The 18,778-nt window shown below is 42.7% G+C and overlaps 1 protein-coding gene across 9 annotated transcripts in view; it reads left to right on the top strand.

The window, feature by feature from the left end:
• RALGAPA2 (Ral GTPase activating protein catalytic subunit alpha 2) overlaps window positions 1–18,778 on the top strand; it is a 324,605-nt gene that overhangs the window by 258,808 nt on the left and 47,019 nt on the right. The window contains exon 39 of one of the 9 annotated variants that reach the window (XM_032351552.1): window positions 3,166–3,781. The exons of the other annotated variants lie outside the window; for them this stretch is intronic. The gene's annotated coding sequence lies outside the window, so the exon portion shown is untranslated. Of the gene's footprint in view, window positions 1–3,165; window positions 3,782–18,778 lie in introns of those variants that run through there. 9 annotated transcript variants of the gene reach the window in all.

The raw sequence follows: 18,778 nt of genomic DNA, 5'->3' as shown, positions 1-18,778 counted from the left end.
CTATATAAGTCACTTACTCATTGTACTCATTTTGTACCCCCTGCATAAGGGCAGGGATTTTTTGTCTGTTTTGTTCCTTGATGGCTCCAGAGGTGATAGTTGAAATATTTAACTGTGGGCATCACAAGGGCAGCAGCAGACACTGGCCAGGATGCTGCCCAGGCTGGTGCTTTCCAGTGGTGCTTTCCATCCAACCCTGGATGCAGCCTCAGCACCTGCCACAGAATAAACATTTGTTCAATAAATACTTGTTAAATGAATGAATAAATTCAGCCCCTTGTCATTACAGAAGCAGTCACCAAATTTAGAACATTTGTCCTTCTATGAAAAAGATGAGTAATTCATCTTTATGTTGAAGAGCTTTAATAAGAACTTTCCTGTGAGATCAAGAACAAATGTTTGTATGGTACGAAAGATTTTCATGGTCATGACCTGCTTCAGTACAATGTATTTGAAAGGTGGTCCCATTTATAAGATAATAAAATTCAGAACTTCAGTATAAAGGGTTACGTAAACAGCGATACATCGCAAGATGTTAAGAGTGAATGAGGGAGTCCCCTCCCCTACCCCTTGTCTCACCCTTGGGACTGGTCCTGACCCTGGACCGTCTAATAGATGATGGAGCTAGAACAAGAAGGGAGCCAGGTGTTAAGTCTCGGTAAACATGAATATTCTTCATAATTTTAGATACAAAAAATACATATAAATAAATATCTGAGCATTGTCTTGTCACTTCCCACTTTGGAAACCTGCAAGATACAGTCTGAAGACTTTAAAATTAATTTATTTATTTAAGAGTGAGTGCTGCAGCACAAGTTAGGGGAGGGGCAGAAGCAGACTCCCTGCTGAGTGCAGAGCCCACTCAGGTCTCCATCCCATGACTGAGGAGATTGTGACCCGAGCTGAAACCAAGAATCAGACACTCTAACCGGCTGAGCCACCCAGTTGCCCCAAGTGCAGAGGTTTTTTAACGGAGGGATGGTGGAGAGAGGACCTCCCATGGGGCTGTGGGTTGACTGGGCTTTAGCTGGGTGATTCAGCAGCCTCCCCATCTAGCTAGCTTGGGTCTTTTCACGGCAAAGTAACCGTGAGTGGCTACTCTGGGCTCCTAGACACCCAGGTAGAAGGCATCAGGTTTCACATTTCAACCTTGGAAGTCCCAGAACTATTGGCCAAGGCAGGTCCCAAGATTCAAGGGAGGAGAATCCACCTGCAGAGGGGAGCAGCTACCTATCTATGCAGGGAGGGCAGGAGGCCAATGGACCTCTCTGCTGTCTTCCACAGTGGCTGTGGTGCTGACCACACAGGGCAGGGCCCATTCTGATGCACCTGCTCTCTCAGCTGGAGAAGGCAAAGATCGGTCTCACTTGCCTTTCAGTCTTCCTGCATCCAACATAATAAGAACTCAGTAGGGGTTATTTAAATTAAAATCTGAAATGCAAACATTTTAAGGAATTTCTAATTAAGGGAAAATAGACTCTAGCACCATTTATTTAATTACACCATAAGATGTCTTTATGCCTGCATAAGCGGAAATGACTTATAATGGATACCAAAAAGAGAGAAGTGATTTAAATAATGACTGCTTAGGCCAAAGAATTTAATCACAAAAGCAGTAAAGTTGAGTTCACTGTGCCTCCATGTCCACAGAAACATACATTTAAAGGTTGCATTTTGTTCTTAGCTTGACTTCTTTGGGTACCTTATTTTCATTTTAATCTGTCCTTATTAATCTTTTATTTAATATTACATTACTTTTGAGAATCATGAACTATGATGGATCTGATAATTTTACTTGACTTTTGAGATGAGATTATGTTTTTGTGCCTATAGAAGTTTGTCTCCATGAAAATCTTTTGAGAATCACTTATATTATTGAAATTTCTTTACGTGGAATGTCTGCTTGGCCCCCCCCCTTTTTTTTTTAAATGATCAACCATAAGTGGGGGAGTGGTCAACTCTTAGTGGGGAAAAGGTTTTTATCTTTTGTAGCAAGAGCTGTCCTTCTGGCTTTGGTGAACCTCTCAGACATTAGAGGGACATTCTTGAAGCTGCGTACACATTGCTTTGACAGTTTTTTGATGTGGCCTCTGGCAGCTCTCTGCAACAGTGGTGCGTCTGCCTTGGAAGTATACACCATGCCCATCCTAGGCTTCAGTTGCCATGACTTTTTTTTTTTAAACCTGAGATTTCATGTGGCCTCTTTGGCTTCTCTGAGAGGTATTGTGACCGGCTAACAGGAGAGAAGGTGGCCTTGAGACTCTGGCATTTGGCCCGGTTCCCCTATCTCTCTGTGCCCTGATGCAAAGCAGAGTAACTCTCCTACGTGGTGTGAAGGAGTGCTGACCCTCATTTGGAAGCGCAGCCCCCCCACCAGAGCTAATCAATACTGAAGCTGTCTGTCTCTGCCGTTTACCTTCCTTTCGCACAGCACAGCGAGACCCTTCTGCAGGGAGCGATCGATAGCTCTAATCTGCGGCAGCCTGCAGCAAGTCATGCAAGGCAGAGTGCTTAGGTGACATTACACGGGACTGTGGAGGCGGCAGCTTTATGGCTCAGATTCATAGCACCCTTGCTAGGGGCACATTCCATTTGTAATGTGTGCATCTTACTATCTCTTACATGGATCATCATTCCTCTGAAACTTGATTCAGGAAGATGGACTACTTGGGACAGTGTGTGTGTGTGTGTGTGTCTGTGTCTGTAAATTTCAGGCACATATTTTGCTCCCTTCCAACGTCTACCAATTTTGTCCTATGCTGATCCTGATAATAACTTCGTCCTGACCAGTTTCATCTACTCTTGAGACTTGGGCTGCAAGTATTTCTTTTCTAGGAATTTTTTAAATATCCATTCTTTTTTTTTTAATCTTTGAAATCCCAGTGACTAAAGAGCATTCTTATTCTAGCAACTGCCTCCCCACAAAAGATCAGTAGAAGATACTAAACATTGTGTGTCACTCTAGTCTTTGGATGGCTCTGAACTGTGAGGGGCTTAGGCCTGAATACCTGGCTCTTCCAGGTCCACTGAGGCCGGGGACGGGGGAGGGAGTGCCTCTGCCTGAGGGTCTGCTCTCAAACTGCTCGTGGGCATCATCTGTAAGCAGGGTGGGAGTCAGAAAAAGACCCTTCCATTTCTCCACCTCGATTTCTGATCCTCATTTAGCATGTCAAGTAATCCTGATTTTGTCTGTGGAACTTTGGATGCAACAGAAAATCGAGAGCTGATGATAAAGAAAGCAAATATACGGGAAACAACAAATTCAAATCAGGGTCAGGACTGATCACTGTGCAAGGCCACCCTGCCAGGAGCAGACAGCCAGTGGCAACAGAGCTGAGGGTCTAATGCCTGCTGCATGTGAGAGCCTCAGCAGCTGCCGGCCAGAGAACTACAATTTCCTCCATGAATGCACATTTCCAGATTAAAACGTTCTTAAAATCCTCATGAGTTCCATGCTGTATTTTGCACAAAGTTCCTTAGGATATTTGTCATTGTACTTCTTTAAATTCAAGTTTATCTCTCCTGGTCTTTCAGTCTTTATAGCCCTTTAGACTCTGAGGCAGAGATCACTCTGCACTCGGCAGGCAACTGCATGTTTTGTATTTGTCAGAAAGTACTGATGTCACCTTCAGGTTGACACCCCTGGAGCTGAACTGAGCTTGTAGGAAGACTTCAGGGAGACAATTCTCCCGCTGTATATACACACACCCAACCCCAGCAATAGAGATGGAAAGTACATTCACTGCTGGAGATGATCTTGGAGCTTTTAAGAAAATCTTGGCAAAAAAAAAAAAAAAAAAAGTGATCAACAGATTCTGATCATCTCATTCACACTCCCAAACACCATTTCTGAAAAGGACACATCTAAAAACCACTTTTTTCCATTAGTTTATTCATTCAACCAAATATCTATTGGCCATTTCCTGTACACCAGAACCATGCTGTTGCTGAGGGCACACAAATGGAGGGAAGGCACAGTCCCCATCCTCAAAGGGCCCTTTATTGAGAATGGAAAACATAAGGAAAAGAGAAGTCCATGCAGTTTCATAATGGACATGATGGAGAGTTCAGCCCAGAGCCCGAAAAAAGGCATCCTCAGCAGGGGCCTTCTACCTGGCATTTGGAGAGTCAGTGGGAGTCACAGGGACTTGATCAAAGCAAGGAGCATTCAGAGAAGTGAGCTCCTTTCAGCAGAACAGACCCTCAGTAAGGATCTGGGGACCGCAGATGTCACGGCAGGCACCACACCCCGCTTTCAAAGGCCTCCCTACCCCCACTTCCTTGTCGCCACTGGTCCTACTGTAACTGCCTGTCCTCTGCTCCACCCCCACGTAGCAGGCCCTTCACTCCTAAGGAAATGTGCTGCATCTTACGCAGTGAGAGGAACAAGGCTAGGAGGTTAAGGAACTCGCCCACCACCATAGTTCTAGGAGGAGTAACGGAGCTCAACTTTCCGATCACCTGGAGAGTCGGTGGTTTGCTTAGCTTCACCCGCACTTGCTCCATCCCGGGCACTTTGAACCTCCCACATAGAGTCACTCATCTGATCCTTGCCGCAATCCTCTGAGGAAGATATAGTGATTGTCCTATATCAGGTTGTTAAGCAAACACACTGTCTTGAATAAGATAACCTATTAAATGTGTTTTATTATATCTGAAAAATACAGTTGAGGGCACAGAGCCCCAGGAAGGTTAAATAAGCCACATGAGGCCACACAAGTCATGTTAGGGGTGAGCTGGGACCATGACCCCATCGCAGCTGCTGCAGCTGCACTGTTACCCCGCGGCCCCCAACTCCCCACAATCGGTACAGATGCCCATGGAAATTGTACATGCACTTCGGCCCAACTTTTTCAAGCATGTTAGATCTGTAAGTTGTGACTTACAACTGGTTTTGCTAAACCACAAATACCAGTATTGTGTTTTAATGAGACTGAAGGCATGAACGAGCAGATTCTACTCTTCAGGCTGTTGTGGGGACATGCGGACATTGCCATCCTCCCTCTGAAGGCCGGCATTGTCGCCAGGCTCATTAGCATCCGTGCTCCGCTCGGCCGTTGCTGCTTGCTAGCTTACCAGCTGTTCCTGCTGCTCCGTACAATGTCGGATGTGTTCAGCTCACTGGGTTCCTGTCCTCACCGCCGGGAGGAGACAGCCCTTCCACTGGGGATACCCACGTGGCTGCCTGTCAGCGGTGGCACCGAATAAAGTAATAGGCCTTCGCATGGCATATGGTGTCTGGATTCGTACAAGATGCAAAACTCTTCTGCTGCTAATGCATGATGACTCATAGCATTGCTAATTTTTCAAACAAAAGCTGACTTCCACACCCACACTTTTAACCCCTCCAGCTAAAAAGTCTTTAGTTGCAAGGCTCTAGAAAGGTGGCTTCTGGATCCTTATATAAAAATGTGGTACACTTATTGAAAGCATATGAACTGTCTTGCTTTGCTTTGGGTTGAAGTTATTTTAAATGTCTGGACTGGGTTTTCCCCTGAACTTCAGAGAAGGGAAATTTTTAAGCTTACACTTTGTCCCTTTCTCACAATGGGAGGGTTTAATGCTAGCTTTCTCTTAAAACTTCCATAGAAACTATTGCCTGATAGAACATCAGCTCGATTGCAGACCATTTCAAAGCTCTCCACATTAGAATATTAGCTATAAAATAATAGCTATAAAAGAATGTTGATTCTTTTGTGGAATATGATATTTCATAGTCTCTCCTAGTATACTAAATGCATGGCTCATTTAAATAATCAAATTCTACCCAAACAAACCTAGCTTATAAATTTACATTAGAATGAACATTTTTTCAAACTGCAAAAATAAATACGGGGGGGGGGGTCCTCTAAAAAAATGTTCCTACTAAATTAGTTAGAATCAGTTGGGCTAATAGATGTCTAAATTCAATCTGAGATTTTATGTACTAAAATAAGGCAGTTATCTGCATTTGTACAATCAGGCCTCCCTTTGAATTCTTGATCAAAATATTGGTTCTTTTCATAAATAATCCTTTATTGAACATTTTATTTAAGCATTTCAGAGTCAAGAATTGCCAACAGAAAATGATTAGACAGTTTCTAATTATGGACCTAATCACTAAGTGTTTTGTAGTCAGTCTGGCACATGAGAGCTCTTGCAATCAGATTTTGGCGAATACATAAATTTTTAAAGGAACTTCAACCTAGGAGGATAATACAGATTTTTTTTTTTTACAGATTACTTTGTATGCCCCCAGAAGATTTCTTTGGGGGAAGGGACTGGAGACTCATATTCTCAATATTGATATTTCATTTTGGTTACATTTTCGAATCCAGAATTTTTGTTTTCTTACCGACAGATATGAATTCAAGTGTACATCTAATCTCTTATAAAGGGTGTTCTTTTTCCAGATAATGAAACAAAATATATAAAATTCCTAATTGTGCCTCACTTCCCAGATCTTCATGTTTGATGCTGTTTACCCAGAGTGTTCTCAAATGTTCTTGCCATTTGCCACTGGAAGTCAGCTTGTGTATATTCAGTGAGCCTAAAAATCCATTAGACACTTTTAACGTTCACCATGACAGTTCAATTAAAATTAAATTAAACAGATACCGAAGTTTTAAAAATGTTTTACTTGAGTTTACCAGGTACAGGATTTTCAATTTCCAGTGCAGGGAAATATCCAAATACAGAAGTAGGCACACCACTGAGACTGAACTCTCATCAGTAGTTAGTGTCCACATGTTAGCCATAAAACGCTCTCTCATGAGCTGACAGACCAGAGGCTGCCCTCGTCATCCAAAGGGCAGTTTGGGACAGCGGTGGATAATGTGCCAAGAAGCATAGGCTAGTCAAAGGCACACAGAAGAGGAGGGCCATTGGTCCATTATTCCGGCTCTTGGTGACAGCACTGCAGAATATCACAGATGGAGAGAATGAAGCTTCAGGAAACGGGGCTTAGCTATGTCCCCACAGCCAGGGTAGGGCCAGGATGGAGGCCCCCTCCAACCCTGGTTCTGAGGCTCCCATTCCCCCTCACTGTTTCTCAAAGGTCCGCATTTCTGACCTGAGAACAGGAAGCCATCGAAATTACACAACTTTGAGAAAGTGAAACGATTCCATTACATTTTAGCCTATCCTGTCATTATTCTTACCAAGAGGATATTAGCCATTTAAACCTTGATTTTATGAAATAAAGATGAAAGCAAAACTCTTGAAAATTGCAGTGGAAAGGACTCCATTTTGATATCACATATCCATCACTTGTACCTAATTACATGTGGCTTCCAAATTAAACACCAGTGAAAACATTCAGTATAAATATTCTCAATATCATTTCTCACAACAGAGTCTAACTCAAAACAAGGACCTAAGGGGTATGACTCCTTGTGCTTTTGCCTTGGTGAATATTTGAGAGTACAGTTCCATCGTGATGGTGTTTCTGATCTTTGCAAACAAGACACTGATTTGTATATGTTGAACCTATTTATATTCTACCTCTTTCAGAAATGGATTTAAAGAAACTTATGGTAAAGGACATGTGTACAGAGAAAATCAAAGCCAAGGAAATCAGGCATAACGACATGGGGCATCCCAATGGGGGCCACAGGACAGAAGCAGGGGGTCTCTATTAACTACTGCCAACCTCTGAGCTACACTATAATACATGGCTATCCTGTGTTCTCTGGGTACCCTTGTTCCAAAGTTCTCAATTACTGTTAATGAGCTTATATTATGCCTAAACTAGAAACCATAACAGATCGTTCTAAAGAGGTATAGTCTTCATTTCAAAATTTTAAGTTCCAAAGAACAACAAATATTCATAGCAAATTTTTAATATCAAAATAAGCTTCTATTTTACCTATGAGTCTAAAAAATTTCTTTTGAGTGTGTATACAAGTCCATGTGCACAAAGGCTAATTAGGAGCTCCCCCCAAAGTTAAGGGTGTGAGATAGCTGAAAAAGTAAAAAATTTAATTAGTGATAAGAGAAAAAAAATCATTAAAAAATCATCTTAATGCCCACGTTTTCTGGATAGCTGCTTCTGCTAAGCCTTTTAGTTTAAAAAGCCCAAGTACCTGACATTTTGCATCTCTGTTTTTCTGTGAAGATAAAAGGAATCTTGAGAGTCTCATTCTCAATAATGCACTTAATATGTGACAAAAAGGTTTGTGTCCCATTCATTTTCATGGCCGGGCATTTTCATATTCTTGCCCCACTGTCATTTCATGCTTAACCCTTTGTAGCCTCATACCGCTTTCCTCAGCCCCTGGAAGCGTCCTGCGAGTGAATGACCTCAGAGGTGTTTTTGTGTATTGGATACTTCCACTCATGTTGGTCTTCTTGTTACCATGTTGCAGGACTTGTTGCCCTGATAATCCCGCTCTCCTCGCAGGCTTGTTTACTTGTGATCACTATGTAATCATTCATTTTATGGAGCCTCATTAAGGACTGCAAACCTCTGTCCCAATTTAGCGTCATTCGACCGTAGGTAGCATCCATCTGCTCCACCCGCACTGTTTAATTAATGAACTTCGTAATGTGTTCTTTGCCTGTGAAAAGCGCTCCGTCTTCTCAGGTTGTTGAATGGGACTTGCATTCCAGGTTTTCCTTGTTGAGATTCTAGAAAGCCCGCCCGGGTAGGTGCTAATTATGGACTCAACAAACTTCTGTTAAGTCTTAACTTGAAAGCAGATTTACTTTTTCCTTCATTATATATTCATAAACTCAAATCAGATCACTTCTTAAGTAAGTGAATTATTAATCAGTTTTTATCATTTCTTTCTCTTAAGTGGGAGTAAAGATTCAAATTTTTAAAAAGCTACATTTCCTTTCAATGCAGTGAAAATATACCTGTTAGTTTGAGCTTCTTCTGAAATTAAAATTCTAGAAATGCTGGAACGTCAAAAATAAAATGTCATTACCATTTTCCAGTATCTCCTTTGTGGACTTGCCCAAGAAACTTTACAGCATAGATTTTATTAAAAGTAATGGAATAACAATTGAGTTTGTTTCTTCTGGGAAAATGGTAACTCTCAAGACAAATACTTTTTAAACTTCCATTATCTCTTTAATTTTTAGTGTGTTGTAAATTTTTAGTGTAATTTTTAGTGTGTTTAATTTTTAGTATGTCCAGACATAGAGGTGATTTGTTATTATCTATTCAAGACCTGACAAATTTGATATTTTATGACACATGGTGTAAAACTAGCCGTGTTCATTCAAAAAATCTATTACAGACTAAGATCGGCTGTTTAACTCTGATCTTAAAAAATAATGCCTATGGTTCATGCCTTTTCTTAAAGACTATTTAATATTGGAGGTTAAATTCCACTCTACCCTGTTGGATGCTCCCAAGTCGTAGAATTTCTTTCTGTCCTAACACAGGATAGAGTCCCACATTCAGCTTGTATTTCTTCATCACAATATTAACTCTTGTTCCTATAATGGTAAAATATATATATATATATATATATATATACCTATAATATAGGTATTTTAATATATTTACCTATAATGCACGTATATGTATGTTTGAATATTCATTTCCTCAAAATATTTTTACCTACCCCATGAGAACTAGAAATTGTATTTGTGTTCCCATTTAACAATTATAAAGTTAATAAATTTGAAAATCAATATTATAGTCGTTCCAAACTATGTTCCCCCTGCACAGTAAGCATAAAAACAAAAAGGATTAAGAGAAGAATAAATGTGTAAAGGGCAGCTAGAATGCTGCCATAGGGCGCTCGTGTTTAGATGCATGGGATTGCGACATTTAGAAGAGCACCACATGTTATCCTCCCGCCATGAACCTTTGTTGAGCAGAATGTTGTCTATAGTCGGGGCATCCTCCCTAGAGATACCATTGATAAGGGGCAGGCATCCTCTGATTCTGTTGATGTGGCCTGATCAGGAACTGTCCCACCCTGTCCCCTCTAGAGGTACTCTGAAAACAGCTTTTTTTTTTTTTTAAGATTTTATTTATCTATGGGCGCCTGGGTGGCTCAGTGGGTTAAGCCGCTGCCTTCGGCTCAGGTCATGATCTCAGGGTCCTGGGATCGAGTCCCGCATCGGGCTTTCTGCTCAGCAGGGAGCCTGCTTCCTTCTCTCTCTCTCTGCCTGCCTCTCAGTGTACTTGTAATTTCTCTCTGCCAAATAAATAAATAAAATCTTTAAAAAAAAAAAAAAGATTTTATTTATCTGTTTGAAAGAGAGAGAGAGAGTGAGCAGTGGGAGCAGCAGGCTCCCTACTGAGCAGGAGCCCGATGTAGGGCTCCATCCCAGAACCCTGGATCATGACCTGAACCAGAGGCAAATGCTTAAGCAACTGAGCCACCCAAGTGCCCCTGAAAACAGCTTTATGTTGGTGAAAAATGAGAGGTAATTGTGGGATGAACTTCCCACTCCTTGCTTTAAATTGGCTTGAAGTAAATGAAATTGTTGATATTTGACTATTTGGGGCCTAGTCAAAAATGCATTTTCATGTAGTTCAACCTAAGTTTTTGGATTCTCAAAATGTGTATTATATACGAACTCCATTAACTGTGCAAAGAAACCTGCGTGCACGGTGGTTTGGGGGGAAATGGGTGGGAGTGGGCTATGAGGAGGGTTTAACTGCCAAACAGGACATCTGCCAGAGCTCAGGGCTGCGTCTGGGAGGCCACTTATTCCGTGGAAGTCCTGAGTGTCGACGTTGCCACGTCTTGAACCATTTTTGTCTCTCTCTGAGATCATCCTTTTCCTTTTGCCTTGTATTTGTATAGCTGATTTCTCTGGGCTTTGTGCCCAACGAGTTATTTTATTATTGTTATTATATGCAGTGTTTCCAACCCTGTTTTGTGATAAAGGCTTTAAAAATCAATTCCAGAAAAAGGTTTATAACCTGCCACCATATGTTTTGAATATAAAATTAGTTTAGAGTTGCTTTTATTTCTCTAAATGGTTCTCACTTGTTTTTTTAAGTGAAACCCTCAAAATGTGGACATTGTGAGGGAACGAAAATCTCAGATTTTGTTGTTTTGTCCCTCTCTACTTTTACCTGCGTTTTCCTGCTAACTAGAGACCTGCACATCCATGCACGTCCATGCTACAGTCAGAGGAGCTCACAGGTTCGATTTCTATTATAAACATGTAGTTAAATAAAAATGTCAAATTTTACTGACCACAGCTCTTGTCGAAGGGAGGGAAAGGTCCTTCAGCAGGAGAAATACTTTTGGCGCTAAGAAGAAAATAGACTTCGCTTATAAATCCTCTCATTAAAAATCTTTTTTTTCTACATCCAAAACAGATGTTCATTGTTCAGGGCTAGTAGGCTGCATTAGTTTTAGCTGTGTCATGATTTCAGCTTTTCAGAAAATAACCTACAAATTCAGACCTCTGTATAGCGTCTTTCAAAGCCATTGCTGGATTTGGCCAGTTTTTCTTTTCTAGAATATAGTTCTTACAGACTGATTCTAAGAATGGTAAAGGCATCGGGCAAACTGATAAAAATCTGTTTATAATTAAAATCCCACTGAAATGTGAGTCTTAAACACCTGTTTGGTAGTTCAGGGTAGTAAGTGTTTCGGTGCTATTTGTGGGGAGGCTCCATGGAGAGGTTCTTCAACACATCCCCACCACGTAGCCACGGGTAAGATAGCCCTGCTGGGGAAGAGGGGTTGGAGGTTGGTCTTTTTTGCTTTTGGTTTTTAAAACAAGCTTTTTTCAGGAGGAGCCCTTTCTGGGAGATGTAGAATAGTCAAGGCCACGAGCTGAGCCAAAGCTAGGATTAGGTTAAAGGCTCCCCTCAGCTTCCTACTCTAGAGCAGAGAGAATGTCACCCAGTGGCCCTGCACCCAGAGCCAACCTCTGACCAGTGTGTGTGTATTTGTCCTTCCATCACCCTGACTTCAGTCCTTTGGATAAAACAGGCTTCTCTCTCTTCATGAACCTCCTCTCGAAACTCAAACACTCCTAGGATGGCCAGACATTACATTAGAGCTTCTCACATTGGGAAACCGGGCAATGAGCCAGTTGGGTCCCATGAGAAGCCAAATGCATCTTTGCAGATTAGCAGCAGTACTGGGTGTTTAGTCATTTACAATATTTTTATTAACGTAAACACACACCAGGAATTTGCATTGTTTTTAAGATAAGAAATCAAACACATCTTACTCGCAGGTCCCTCCGGCCTGGCTTCTGGTCTCCTGAAGGTTTTCCCCTCCCATTCTGTGCCCCTCTGCAGAAGGGGAGGACTCCAGGGGAAATGTTTGTGTCGCACTGCCCTCGGCCCTGGTTCTCAACCCTAGCATCCCGTGGGGAAGGGCAGTGTAGACTGATGCCCGGGACCTGTTCCAGAGATTCTAGTGACTTGGTTTGGAGTGGGGCTTCATCAATGCAGATTAATCCCTATTCTCACATGTGGCTTGGAATGAGTGCTGCTGCCATGCGACATTAGCAGCTCCCATAATGGGGATTCATGGATGCCCAAGACAAAGGAAGAAAGGCTTGTTGCTGCTTAGTGGGAAATGGGATCAGGAACTTTCATGGTTTCTTCCCAAGCCAGGAGTGGCAGGTAGTGGCAAACATCTGTCTAGGGCTTACGTTGTGCTGGCCACCATATTAAGCAATTTGTATAGGATCACCGTTTTCACCCTTAGCCCACAAGGAGACTGAGGCTCAAAGAGGGGGATTGATTTCCTCATGAGCACACAGCTGGACGAGTGGTGATGCAAGATTAGAGCACCAACAGTCCGACCGCAAAGCCTGGACTCCACTGGCAAGACTGTCACATGAGACGAGGAGCTGCCTGGCAGGCGGGAGCAAGTGGGGGACTCCAGGATGCTGGCTGGAAACTGAAAAACAAGCAGCACCAACTTCACAACTAGGGCACTTGTTATGGGATACCCAAGACTCAGGAGGGACCCAGAGGTCCAAGGAAAGGAGAATGGAGATCTGAAGACACTATTTCATAGCCCCCACAACCCTCCCAAACAGCTCTGTGTGAGAAGAGTCACTGCTTGGATTATCTCCATTCCAAGGCATCTCTTCGTCAGAGGACATCTCCCCCATTTCTACCCCAAAACGTGCTGCTTCTGCATCCTTCTTCATCCAGGAAATTAATGTGACCCCCTTTGAATTACATCCCTATACCACTGTATTTTTATAAACCCTTGTGATAGTACCATCTTACCTTCTTAGACCTTTGTGAAATTGATCAAAGGGTTAAAAGTATAAAAACTATGCAGCTTTAAAGAAAGTGTGGATATTAATGCTATTCTTTAATCTATAATAATGAATGGTTTTAGTCAGAATGCTTTAAATGCAGCTATTGTAAAATCTCTGCCCTTGTATCAGTGGTTAAGTATCATGGCCCATTGATACAGCTTTAAAAAGTTCAAAGGCTATGCTAGCATATCTTTGTCTCCTTGTCTTTTAACTGTAAAGAAAAAGATGTCCTTGTTATCAAGCCTTAGCATTTATGTGAAAAATGAAATTGAGTTCAGTTTGTGCATAGATTTTGAGAGAGATTAAAGTGGACATCACACAATTTTTCTCCATAAAAGGCTGCCTTTGATGTGCTTTCTGTCTATTCATACAGAAGCGTCAGCCATTGTTTTTGAGCTGCAAAAGAGCGTCTGCTTGTCACCAGCACATTCTAATACCTTTGTGCTGGAGCCTTGTTCAAGGTGGATCTTATAATTCAGAGATAATGTTACTAGAACCGTACATTGTGACCAGACACCAGCCTGCCTCAGGAAGATAAATGCCAAGGCAAAGCCAAAGCGTTTATCGAAAATGATCAGGAAGCAAAACTAAAACATTTATTTCTGAGTGTCCGATTGTAATCTGTGCTCTTGATATTCCATCAGCAGTATTACAGAAGGTTATTCTTTGGTGCTTGGTTCTGGCACTGGGTTCTAATTTGCTTTTGCTTCAGGCATTTGACTACAAAAGAAATCCATGCAGTGGTTACATGACAGGGCCGAGAGTGCCTGAGTGTGTGCTCCCAGCTTGAATAGGGCTAGGATGACAGAGAGCAGAGTGGAGGCACCTCAGCAAACTGGAAACTGATGACATTTACTAGCCAGTCATCCTTACGTGAGTTCCAGGGTTGTGTGTAACGGCCGCACTGCTTTATGTGCATTTCATTGTAACTAGGGTGTGGGATTGTTGCCCATTCTACATGAGAGAAAACTGAGGCTCAGAAAGACTTGCTTGTGGGATGCCTCAGCAAGGAGTCTGCTTCTCCCTCTCCCTCTGCCCCTCCCCTACTTAATAAATAAAATCTTAAAAAAAAAAGAAGAAGAAGAAGAAGAAGAAGTGCAGAGACTTGCCCAAGCATCTCAGCCAGTAAGTGGAGAGGCATTCACACCAGTGCTCTCCCCCTAAGCACTGTGTTGTCTCGTGCCTTCCTCCTCTGACTGTGCCTTGACTAATTGCTACAAATATTCTCACACAGTACTTGTAATTGCATATCAACTAAAATTTAACACCTTTCTCCCTAAATTTATTCAGACGTTCTTCTGCATCTCTGAAAAAAGGTAGGGTTCCCCCCTTAAATGAAAATGAAATTCAATAGAATTTTTTTCTTTGCTTCGCTTATGTTCTTTTGGTACCTAATATGTACCTAATATCTAAGGCTTTTTGTTGATTTTTAAAAAATATTTTGTTTATCTGACAGATCACAAGTAGGCAGAGAGAGAGAGGGAAGCAGGCTCCCTGCTGAGCATAGAGCCTGATGCGGGGCTTGATCCCAGGACCCTGGAATCATGACCTGAGCCGAAGGCAGAGGCTTTAACCCACTAAGCCACCCAGGAGCCCCTTTTGTTGATTTATTTTTTTTAAATGCTTCCTCTGAGTATAAATAAATAAATAAATAAATGATCTCCCAAACAGCTAAGGCTAAATTCCTGGGAAAATATTATCTAAACAACTGTTAGAGCTCTCTGTACGTCTGTTTTCCTTATATGTCCTCCACTTCACCCTCTTCCAACACGCTCAGACTGTTGAGCTGTGTGTCCAAGGCTGTTGGCCCGGGTATCTAACCATCGGCAGCCTAAAGCACCTGCCGCAGCAAGAAAGGAGGGCTCCTCCAGGGACCCCCTGTCGATACTGGGGCGGTGGGGAGAAAAGCAAAAGAAGACAGGGCAGGGGTGCTCGCGTCGACTGCTATCCTGCCCGTCTGTCAGGTGAGGCCTGCAGGGAGCAGCTCTGGTGGGTGGGAGGGCGCCCAGACCACGCATCTAACTCAGTCACTGTGTGCTGTTCCATCTAGGCTCACCTCCACCTGAGCCTCGGCCACAGTTCCCTGACTGACAGTTCAGCGGCCATTCGAGCCCCCCCCCCCACCTCCTGTTTCCATCTATCTCATTTTCTGTTATAAAAATGGTGATCATACAAAAAAGGAAAAGCATATTACGTAAATTCATGCCAATATATTTGACAGTCCTCCTGCAAAAGAAAATTGGAATATGAATTCTGAGTTAAAATGACACTGACTCTTCTGGCCAGTTTTCAATTCAGTTCTGCTTTTGTTTGTTTCTTTTATTTGCAAGCGAGCATTAACCCAAATTAAAATGAAGGCAAAGGCACACTGTTCCTTTCCGAAGAAACATTCGGCCACTAAATGAAAGAAGAGCCAGGATTCATGTATAAATTATTCAGAAATTTGGTAAATAAACGTGCAAACTTCTCGCTGGGGCTATCGCGACTGCATTATGCAGTCCAATAAAGAGAATTTAATTTAATGGATTTTCAGCAACATTGTTCAGTGATCAACAAAAGGCATACTGTCCTTTATGAAGAACTGATTTTCCCGGGGCATTCTGAAGAAAGTGGGTCCTCGTTAACCCTAGAATGGCTAGCTAATGTAATTGAAGCGTGACCACCTGGCAGCGAGGTTGCCCGTCAGCTGCCAAGGAAGGCCCGGCCGGGAGGACCAGGTGCTCCGCTCGCGCCGTCTGATTGTTACAGTGGAATAAACAGCGTGATTGCACAGTATGGCCGGGGGCGAGAATCCAAGACCGCTGCCAGCCAGAGAGCCTGCTTTCTTCCTTGGTCTTTGACGAAGCGGCCCGAGAGTGCTTCTATTCAGAGCAGGTAATGCTGACAAAGCTCCGATGCTGTCTGCTGCAATTAGGAGGGGGGGGAAAATCAGACCGGCCTGAGAACGAAACAGCAGTGAGCCTCAAGTACCTGTTCCTGCATCCCACGAAGCCTCCGCGTTTTTAATACGGGCTCAGTGTAAAGGAAATCCGAGCAAAGGCACCCAAGTGCAGAGTGGCCACTGTTGCTTAAAGCATGTTGGCTTTATGGCTGCTCGTTTTGAAGCATCACACCGACTTCACACCAAACGATAAACTTTACTGAAGCCCGAATTCCATGGCAACCCAAATTCTGTGGTTCTTTGGTTATATTTAGTAAAATGCTAGGCCAGGTCTTTGCTCTCTCTGTCTTCTTTTATAAAGCCCTACAAGCATCGATCTTAACTCACTGAAATAGTCCTTTGCTCAGTACTGTTGTTTGTTCCGGTAATTTTTTTTTTTTATAAACCACTGCTCCCCATGTGGAGATATAAAAGAAAATTAGCATTATTTGACTTTAAAAAAATTTAATTAGGAAATAGGCATTACGACCTTTCTAAGGGGTTCTGAATGTGAAATGGTTCATTAAGTTCATGTTAATAGAAAAGTAAAGAGCTCTTCCCCCCGAAACAGCAAGGAAGAAAAAAAAAAAATCGCTCTCTCTTAAACACATTGATTTATTTCATTTACTGAGCACAGGAACCATGAAATGTTTCATCCCCAGCAGCACATTAAATATGTGCAGAAGTAAAATTACAGCCGAACAGCACCTTGTACTTTGTCCTCGTGGTGTGTACATTTCAATAGGCTGGGAGGAAAAAAACAAACTGTAGAAAGATCCTTTTATGAAATTAAATTACCTGTTTTGTATTGCTCTGAAGCTGAGCATGTGGCTGTTGACTCAGAGGGGCTGTAACTGTTGCCTGGAGCTTTTCCACTGGTGAATCCCACCCCTGCCCCCAGGGCAGTAGCTACCATTAGAAAACCGAAATGAGAAAAATGTTTCCAGCCCAGCACTGGGTCTGAGGGGTGGTAACTAGTTTTGAAGCACTACTAGGTTGGCTTAGAAGGACAAGTGTTAGGGGAACCTGGGGCGGGGTAGGTGCAGTCGGTTAAGCGTCTGCCTTTGGCTCAGGTCATGATCCCAGGGTTCTGGGATGGAGCCCTGAGTTAGTCCGACTCCCTGCTCAGTGGGGTACCTGCTTCTCCCTCTCCCTCTGCTGCTCCTTCTGCCTGTGCTTACTCTCTTTCTCTCTCTGTGTCAAATAAAGGATAAAATAAAATTAAAAAAGAAAGAAAAGGACATGTTAGGTCTCAGGTGTTTCTCAGTATATTTATTATCAAATGGCAGTCAAGCTACTTAGATGTAAAATGGGAGAGCGACCTGAGCTGAGTTAGGTCATTACTCCTAGGCTCAGTTTTCTCATCTGTGAAAAGGGATGGCAAGTACAATGGTATGTGAAAAGCTATGAGTGCAGCAGGATCTGTTTCATAAGTATTCCCCTTCCTCCTCCCTACACATCGGATCTTTCCCAACGGAAAAAGACCTTGGTCATGCCCTTTTTTCCTGAACAATTTATTTTTCAGGCTCCATTCTACATAAGTATTATGCAAGGACAAAATAAATATATTGAATTTAGTTGTTAGACAAAAAGAACGTGTGTGTGTGTGTGTGTGTGTGTGTGTGTGTGTGTGTGTTTGTGTGTGTGTGTGTGTTCCACTCAAGTTTAGAAGTCCATTTTGTTTTGCTCAAACTGCAGAGTCTTATGGGCAGCCCTTCTTGACACTGGCGCTGGATTCTAGAGCTGGAAACCTAGATCTGAATCCTGCTTCCCCTTGGACCTCAGCATCCCCCCCTTTCCATGGCTGTTTCCACATCTGTACAATGAGCCGATGTCGGTCATAGATAGGGACGTTGGATAGATGTGACAGCACTGACCCATACTGTTAGTGGTAGGGGCTGTCACTCTTGTCACTCCCTCTGAGGACTCAACCTTGCCCGTATACCCTACTTAACTAAAGGCTGTCCCACCAGCCGGGTCCCTCAAACTTCTTGGTGCCATGGACCTCCTGCCCTTCTCAGAATGTTTATAAATGCAGAAAACAAAAGACATAGGATTACAAAGTAAGTCAGGTGTAGGGAAATACTTTCTAAATCAAGCACATGTGTAGTCATATATTGCCGTTGTTATGCATGCATTAAATACTAAGCTCTAGCAGTGCACATCGTAACTACTGTAATTTTGAAGCAGTGATGAGCAAAGCCAATATTTTGAGACATTGGCAGCACCATGATGTGATAGGAAAATATCTGTCATTTCCGCTGGTGACAAAGTCACAGATAGTACCCCTGTGGTTCATTGTCCATATTCATAATGGAAAGAATTGCTTAATTTCAGTCAGAGGAAAGTGAAAATAAGGATGCAGTTTGTACCCTAAAAATCCAAGGGTCAATTCTGATCATCACCTGAAAGAGACCCCTGGAGTGTGTCCATAGACCTAGATTAAGACCCTCCCCCAACCTTTGAGGATTCACATGAATCATGGAAGCAGACTCCTCCTCGCCCCAGCCTTATCTAGATGCTCTGAACAGGGACAAAAAGCCAGAGTCAGTCACTGCCATGTTCCTTCAACCAGCCAGCCACACGTAAGGTGCTGTGGCTGCAGGTTGCAGGCCTGGGATAGAATAATGACCAAGACAGCCCACAGTGCCTGCCCTTCTGCAG

Source organism: Mustela erminea, chromosome 7, assembly GCF_009829155.1.
Source record: "Mustela erminea isolate mMusErm1 chromosome 7, mMusErm1.Pri, whole genome shotgun sequence".
NCBI lineage: Eukaryota > Metazoa > Chordata > Mammalia > Carnivora > Mustelidae > Mustela > Mustela erminea.
This window is presented reverse-complemented; position numbering and strand designations above follow the sequence as displayed.